The following is a 9,236-nucleotide window of genomic DNA, read 5'->3' on the forward strand; positions in this document are numbered from 1 at the left end:
CCCCAAGTGCCTAGCCCTTACTGCTTTTCTGCCTTGGAACAAATACTTAGTGCTTCTAATATAAAAGGTAAGGGCTTAAAAAAATGAACCCCATATCCAGTTTAATTCATTTTTTTAAAGGATGAGAAAATCAAAGGCCACAATGGTCAAGTCCAAGGTCACATAGGTACTAAGGGGCAAAGCTGGTATCTGAACTCAAGTCCTTTTGCCTTTGACTCTGGTGTTCTTTGCACAACATCACAAGGCTCTTAAATAAGGACATGACTAACAAGTGAGGAGCAGCTGGACCCAACTGGAGTCTCAAATGACTTGCCCTTCCATCTCCTTCTGGGGAGCTTAAAGGAGTTCCAACATAGCCTTGTATTGATCACCTTCTACCCCACAATCCTATTTTTCTGTTCTATTAGAAATAAAGAAATGCCAACTTTAGCTGGTATTGAAGTTCACCACAAAGATGTTTTCCATTTTTGTTTGTTTGTTTTTTAAAGAAGAGGGCTCTTGATTGGTAATGAATTACTGTTGACTCTCTTTCTTCCAGGAGCCTCTTCTCCAAAACCCAAGTCAGCCTGGAGGGGGTATGAAGGACTTGCCCCAAGAGAGGTTCCAGGGACAGCTATGGTTACAAGGCAAAGTTTGGAGGTTTGAGACAATCTCTATTCCATCTCTGGTTGTGATGCACCTGTGATTCCACAAAAGGCTAGTTTGGAAACCTGTGATCAGAGGATGTCTGTATCCCCAAAAAGTCATAGACTCAGAACCAGAAGGAAAGGAGCTTAGAGATCATCTAGTCCAGGTTTCTCATTTCATAGATGAGGAAAGAGAGACAGGGGGAGGTTAAATAGGATGCCCAATGTCACATACAGCAGAAGTCGTTCTCTAACTCCCAATCTATTACTCTATCAACTGTATCATGATGGAGACATGGAGGCAGCTAGAGGGCATGGTAGGCTTGGTGTAAGGAAGACCTGAGTTCAAATCTGCCCTTATACACTTACTAGCTGTATGATGATGCTGGGTAAGTCACTTAGCCACTGCCTGCCTCTGTTTCCCCAACTGTAAAATGGGGATGATAACAGCACCTGCTTCCCAGGGTCAGTGTGAGGATCAAATGAGATATCTGTAAAGACACTTAGCTTTAATAAAGGCTTATTTCCTACCTCCTTTCTTTCTAAATGAAAGGCTTAACCTGAAAGGTAGGATAGCATTCCATTCCCCTATTTCCTGGAGTCAAGTCTCTTATAGGTCAACATGAACCTGTCTTGCAGCCCAGTATGATGGGAAGAGCAGGAGACTTGAATTGGAGATCCAGTTTCAACAACTACCTGTATGACCACAGGCAGTTCCCTTAAACTTGTTTTTCAGTTTTATCAACTATAAAAAGGACAATAATAATACTTCTATTTCCCACTTCCACTTGAATAAGAAATAGATTTGTAGCGATCTCCTTGTTTTAATCTCGTGAATATGCATCTTATAAGGTTACCAATTCTTTAGCAACCTTCAGGAAGGTCCTCTAAAGCCCTCGGCTCCGTGATTCTCACCTGGCCAACTCTGTCCAACCTTGCACACCTGTTTAAACTCTCTACTCAGTCTCCTCCCCACTCTAGCTTTTCCTGTACTTCCAGTCCCTTAGAATAACAATTCATGTTCTACACTCCTCCTGCTAAGCAGGTTCTATGGAGAGAATGGTGCAACCCAATTGATCACTCCAACCTCCAAGGCCATAAGAAAGGTAGCATCTTTGTTTCTCCCTACTTGCACCATCCAGGGCAGGGAGTGATGTGTGTAGCTCCTGGTTTGGCAGGCTGTAATACTGAAGTCATACTGGCTTTATCTCCCATTGTTCTTGAAGGTGACTTTCTAGAAAAGATATGATTCTGGTGGGAAGAGGAAGGAAGCATCTTTTTCTTCTTGGACTCATCTAGCTGCCTTTCTTCTCCTTCTATATTTCCTTTTCCTCTAGTATTGATCTTATAAATACCAAAAAGTCCAAGAAACCCTTCAGTGAGAAAGCTAGTGCCTACTGGAGCATCCGTGGTTATAGTCACATTGCCTTGGCCAAGCTTTTGACAAAGAAAATTTTGGCATTGGAGAAAGAGGTCCATAGAGAAAGGAAGCTCTCGTTTGTTGGCTTGCCTGGACAATGCCAACATAAAGGTAAAATTAAAAGAGCTCATTGTAAGCATTATTTCTAAAAAGCCTTAAGTATTAACATCCAAGTTATATTTCACATCAGTGTATTTATGGTTTTATTTGGGGGTTTTGGTTATATTGGAGTTTGCTCTTACAACAATGACCCATATGGAAAGGTGTTTTGCATGACAATAAAAATAAAATTTAGAGATGTTGTTGGATTCTGTTCTAATCATTCTGTGAGAATAAACTGCCTATTCCATTTCTAAAAACAAAGAAAATTAAAAGTCACTCCCTATTCCTTAGTTTGGTTGTAAGAGATCATCAACAGAATAAAGAGATAAGGCCAAGAGCAACCAACACCATATTCTCTCATTGATCTGTGCCCAGGAAGGTCCTTTTCCTCCCCTGAAAAAGGAGAGGATTAGGCTAGACATTGCTTCCAGCTTTAAATCCTAGAGCTCTACACTCGTAAGAAATGGAAGTGACATTGCTAAGAGTTCATTATTCTTCTAGACTTATAGCCCTAGACCAAGAGTAGGGCTTGTTTTGCCTACTTTGAAGAAGGAAACCCACATTTGGTGCTTTCACACAACTGAAATAACCACCATCTGGAAGCATTTTACTTTAGGTCACTTAGTATAAATCTAACTTCCTCTCCCTTGCTAACAGTTATTACTCTGCCTCACCCACACTGTGCATATATCACAAGACTAAAATAAATACTAAGAGTTCCAGACCAATGGGAGGAGTGGACGGCTAGAGTTAGACTCTAGCAGGGGCTCCAGAGAGAGCTGTAGATTGGTAGGGGCATGTAAACAGGTCATGGAAGTGGTGGCAAATACAGATATTCTCCATTCTTCAGGCTCAGCCAGTTGGATTCAAGAAAAAACTCATTTTAACAAAGTTCCTCCTAGGAAAGATGCAGATATTCTAGAGCAGAACACATGACATACAAGGACTCCAATTGAGGGTTGAAAATAGCTTCAAGTATCATCTAGTCTATCCTTATTTTACTCATGAGGAAATTGAAGCCAAAAAAGTGGCTTACCTAATGCCACACAGGTAAGTGACAGAACCAGGATTCAAATCCATGTACCCTGACTTGTTTTTACTTTAAAAAAACCCTTACCTTCTGTCTTAGAATCAATACTGGGTATGGGTTGCAAGACAGAAGAGCAATAAGAACTAAGCAATGGGGATCAAGTGACTTGCCCAGGGTCACACAGCTAGAAAGCATCTGATTTTGAACCTAGGATCTCCCATCTCTGGGTCTGGCTTTCAATCCACTGAACTCCCCCCATACCCTGACTTTAAATGTACTGATCTTTGTGTGTCTTTCCATCCTAGTCATGCTAACTTTATACATGCTCCCCATGTCCCTCCATGAAACCACAGTTGGTAAAAACCTTAGAAGTCATCAAATATGACTGCCTTCACTCTGTGATTATCCTCAATTTATCCTGTAGATAGCATGTCTGAACTCAGTTGTTTGCCCTTTCCTTGACTCCTCTTTGGCAGACAGGACTGTCTTTTGTCCTTCTTTGCATCCACAGTACTTAATTCCTAGGAGGCATTTAATAAATACTTACAGACTTGACCTAATAAACCCCCTCATTTTATGGAGGGGGATCTTGATGCCTGGGGAGAGAAACTTGCCCCCAAAACAATGAGTGACAACCTGGAACTTGTACCTCTATCTCCAGATCAAGCAGTATGCATTCTCTGCTAAATACGGTCATTCTCTGTCTACCTTTTTGATCCAGCCATACCACTGCTGGATTTATACCCCAAAGAGATCATAAGGAAAAAAACTTGTACAAAAATATTTATAGCCACAGTTTGTGGTAGCAAAAAATTGGAAAATGAGGGGATGCCCTCCAAATGGGAAATGGCTGAACAAATTGTGGTATATGATGGTGATGGAATACTATTGTGTTGAAAGGAATAATGAACTGGAGGAATTCCATGTGAACTAGAACGACCTCCAGGAATTCATGCAGAGTGAAAGGAGCAGAGCCAGAAGAACATTGTACACAGAGACAGATACACTGTGGTAAAATCGAATGTAATAGACTTCTGTACTAGCAGCAATGCAATGATCCAGGACAACTCTGAGGGACTTATGAGAAAGAACGCTGTCCACATCCAGATAAAGAACTGTGGGAGCAGAAACACAGAAGAAAAACAACTGCTTGATCACATGGGTTGATGGGGATATGATTGGGGATGAAGACTAAAAAATCATTCTAGTGCAAATATTAATAATATGGAAATAGGTCTTGATCAGTGACAAAAAAAAATAAATACGGTCATTCTGATTGCTTATAAGACAGAAGGTAAGCGTTTAAATAAAAAAAGAATTAATCACAGTTACATATGAATAGTCAGCCAAAAAAAAGTGATATTAAGTACCTACTATGTGCCAAGTAGTACAGACACAAATACCAGCATAAAGATAGTGCCTGCCTTCAAGGAGCTGATAGTCTAATGGAGAAACAACATACAAATAACTATGTAAGAGTAAGATATATCCAAGACAAATCTGAAATAATCAGCAGAGGGAAGGAATTAGAATTAAACACAGACATGTGTATCTGCCGTATTGACATGGATAGATAAAAATGGAAACTTTTTTTTTCATAAAAGAATAGCTTTATGGGACATTTAAGTGGCTCAGTGGACAGAGAGCCAAGCCATTGGCTCTGGGTTCAAATCTGGCCTCAGACATTTCCTAGCTGTGTGACTGGGTAAGTCACTTAACCTCCATTGCCTAGCCTTTACTGCTCTTCTGCCTTAGAAAAAATCCTCAGTATCAATTCTAAGATAGAATGTAAAGGTTTAAAAATAATAATGGCTTTACTGTTATCCATTCTTCCTTTCTCTGCCCAGTTTCTCTCACCCCACTTCCAGCTATCTAAATAGGGATAGCGGAATGAGGTGAGAAGGAAGTTACAAAAGAAAGGGGACATTTGAAAATAGGCAGGTGAGAAGAAAGGGGTCTATAATAACCTTAAAGAAGATACTAAAATGCATTAAAACTCTGACCAATGCAGGAACCAATCAAGACTCCAGAAGACCTACAGAAAGTTATGCTTTTCTCCTCTTGACCAAGAGTGGCAGACTCTTGATGCAGAAAGAGGTATCCATTTTGGACAGGATGATGCCATGTTTAATTTGCTTGGTAATAATTCTTTTTTTAATTCTTTTAAAAATCCTTTTTTAAAAAAACCCTTACTGTCTGTCTTAGAACCAATATTATATATTGGTCGCAAGGCAGAAGAACAATAAGGGCTAGGCAATGGAGGTTAAGTGACTTGCCCAGCTAAGAAATGTCTAAGGTGAGATTTGAACCTTGGACAAAAGTTCTTAACAAGAAAGGGTTCAATGGGAGTAGAAGAAGTCATTGGAACATGACAGTGATTAAAAGCATCAATATAACTGAAAAATGGAGGTCCACTCCACTCCAAACATTAAAAACAAGACTCCTCCATTGAATTGATCATCCCTACTCCCAATTAGTTGAAGTATAGACACCTTGGATATCATTACCATTATCAGGTGAGAACATCTCTTTCAATTCTATAATCAGAGATGTAAACAATTCCTGGACACCTTTTCTGAATCCATCAGAGGCATGAATTAGGTGCAGAAAAATTCTTCATCAGTTTAGAAGGAGAGAAATGCTTCAAGCTACTGCCTAAAAGTAAATGATGCTAAACAGGGAGTATCAAGACCAGCTGAGGAAAACCACTCACGGCTTGTGGGGCTAAAATCAAAACACTTGTGAATGGAGGATTTCCAGTATCAAGGCAATCTAGTGAAAGAGTGAGCAGGTGGTCTTGAGAAGATCCACCACCCTTCTCCTTTGACCAGAGGAAGAACTTCCAAATTTCCAAAGATCAGAATTTGGACTTCTACTTGATAAGAGCAAATGCCCCAGAACAGCAGTGGCTAGCCATAGTGTCTGCATTAGAGATAAGGACAACCCAGACACCCTGAGGAAAGCAAGCTTTCAGGCACCCAGCCCTTGGACCACAGCAAAGATCTATAACTCAAGGGAAATTCATGAGGCCTTTGGGAAGGGGAAAGAGGACTTTTATCCAACCAAAAGCTGCGAATTACTCCTTTATCACCTGCATTCTTTGTGCCTCCTTCCTCCTGACGATGTACTTGTAGAAGGATATGGTCCAGTTTTTGGAGAGATGTTTAGTATACCATATTGGGAACTACCCCTTCCTAAAAGTTAACTTATGTGAGTTGGTTAAATGATATTGGTGGAGGGGGAGGCAGCAGAGATGGCTCAATGGATTGAGAGCCAGACCTAAAGATCCTGGGTTCAAATCTGATCTCAGACACTTCCTAGCTATATGACCCTGGGTAAGTCACTTAACTTCCCTTGCCTAGCCCTTACTGCTTTGAAACGAGTTCTTGAGATAGACAGTTAAGGGCTAAAAAAAAAAAAGAAAGAAAAGAATGGAAGAAGTCATCCTCAGAAGCATGGTTCTTGGAAACAATGTGGTCCTAGCCTGTAAAAAAAACCCATAGTTTCTCTGCGTGTACAGATCAGACCAGAAGCAAATCTCTCCTCAGATAATTTGATTTTCCTGTTTGCAAACTAGCCAGGCTCCACAAGGAAAAGGGGAAGTCTTAACTTCCTGGGGCCAAAATATCTAAAGCAAAACCTGCTCCCAGTTAATAGAGAGAGAGACAGTCTGGGGAGATGGGGAAGAAACTGTACTTAAAATTGGATTAGTGGTTCTCACATCCATGTCTGCTCCTTTCTGGTTTATGCAAGTGCCTTGGACTCAGACTCAATGTCTTCATCTATAAAACAGAGATAACAGTACCTGCCCTGTCCACGACTTCTGGGAAGCTGTGGTCCAAGTGTTTCATGGTCAAAATACATTGACAGTAGTAGCAATAGTTGATAATAACACTGGTGAGAAGATGCATTAGGAATATAAGTAGATGGACTCATTTTACCAATGATGACTGGAGCCTATTCCCCTCCAAATGACTGCTTTGTATTCACTTCATATAGATTTGTATTTGCTATCTCTGTACACATTATCTTGCCTGAGTAGAATGTAAGCTTCCTGAGGGCAGGGCTTTTTTTTTTTTTTTTTTTTTTTTTTGTATTCCCAGTAGCCTTGCATAGTACCTAACATAGAGTCGGAAATTTTTTTAACCTTTACTTCTGTCTTAGAGCTGACACTAAGGTTCTTGGTGTTATAGGTTAACAAATTTCTAATGGCTTTCATGATGCTTATAATTACTTGGGAACATCAAGATAATGGAATGGTGACATATGACTACTTTGCCCTGAAGAGTGCCTATGTTTTCTCTTAGCTGAGTCTCATCCTGATGTACCTTCCAAAAGATTGACCGTCTATTTCTTGTGCTGGGTAGAAATTTCCCACATTACCTAATCCTAAAAGAGCACCCTTCCCCTTTGTCTTGAAACATTCTATAAGTCTATACCTCCTCCAGTCTCTTGGGAGGGGGGACCATGGGTCTATCCAACCTCCTCCCCCCCATATATTTTTTCATTCTCTCAATAGAAATAAACATCTTTGCTACAAAGCTGTATGCTTTTTTTTTAAACCCTTAACTTCTGTGTATTGGCTCCTAGGTTGAAGAGTGGGAAGGGTGAGCAATGGGGGTCAAGTGACTTGCCCAAAGTCATTGTTTGGTTTTAAGAATGAAACAAGGCAGAAGAGCGGTAGAGGCTAGGCAATTGGAGTTGACTTGCCCAGGGTCACACAGCTAGGAAGTATTTAAGGCAAGATTTGAACTCAGGACTTCCCATCTCCAGGTCTGGCTCTCTATCCACTGAGCCACCCAGGCTGCCCACACACACACACACACAAAGTAGGAATTTAATAAAAATTTGCCAAGTTCACTTGCTGAACACAAGGAGACAACCTCGTTGGGCAGCAAGAACAAAGGACACAACATGGTGAGCCCAAGAGTGTGAAACATCAAAAGTACCTACAGATTTCTGGTGCTTTGAGTGGTTCTCGGGCAGGAAACTGAAATGCACTGCATGCAGAGACAACTTACATCAATGCATATAATACAGGACAATGTCTGGCACACAGTAGGTGCTTAATAAGAAACATGAAAGCCAGTTAGACAGAGGACCAGACTATAAATGATCCAGAGATGCCATGATCAGATTTAAAACTGGAAGGGATCTTAATCAGCTATCTAGCCCAATTCCTTCATTTTACAGAGGAGGAAACAGAGGTCCAGAGAAATGAAATTATTTGCCCAAGGCCATACAAGTCATATCAGAGCTGGGATTTGAACTGGGGTCCTCTGGCTCCATCCTGCTAATCTACCTTCTGTCTCATCATAATGATCATGGAGAGGAAGATGGAGGAGCAAAGGCCACTGGGAGTTCTGTTGGCTAATTTTCCTTCCTGATTTCTAAAGAAAAGGACAGCAGGTCAGGTGCCTTTGTTTGTCAGAGCACCAGGGACCCAATTAAGCCAGGCAGGGTGGAGCAGAGTGAACCCTTTCAAAGGTATCTAAAGGCAAACACTCATTCTTTAGGGTGAGGCACGTGGGTGGTGAAAGGGACAACGAGAACAGGACCTGTTTTCAGTTCTGACACTTAACCCTTAGCCTGTGGGGAGAGGCATCCTGAGACAAATGTCAGAGAGAGGGAAATGCGCCCAGCCTCTGTTATGTCTACCCAGAACCCTCAGGTTCTCACAAAGGTCACTCAGCACCTGGAGCAAAGGACAGCAAGATGATAAACTGGCGATATTGCAAAACCGAAAGAGATGTATATATTGCAGTGAAAAACATCTCTGGGCCTGCTGACTCTGCTCTGGGGTAACCACCTCCCTTTTTTTTTTTTTAATCTTTACCTTCTGCCTTAGAATCAATACTAGTTATTGGTTGCAAGGCAGAAGAAGGGCATTAAGGGTTAGGCATAGGGGTTAATGACTTGCTCAGGGTCACACAGCTAGGAAGTGTCTGAGGCAAAATTTGAACCCAGGTCCTCTTGACTTCTGGCTTGGTGCTCTATCCACTGTGATCCCTAGCTGCTCCATCTCATTTCATTCTTTTTCTTAGAATCAATTCTGCAT

This window comes from Gracilinanus agilis, chromosome 2 (assembly GCF_016433145.1).
Source record: "Gracilinanus agilis isolate LMUSP501 chromosome 2, AgileGrace, whole genome shotgun sequence".
Taxonomy (NCBI): Eukaryota; Metazoa; Chordata; class Mammalia; order Didelphimorphia; family Didelphidae; genus Gracilinanus; species Gracilinanus agilis.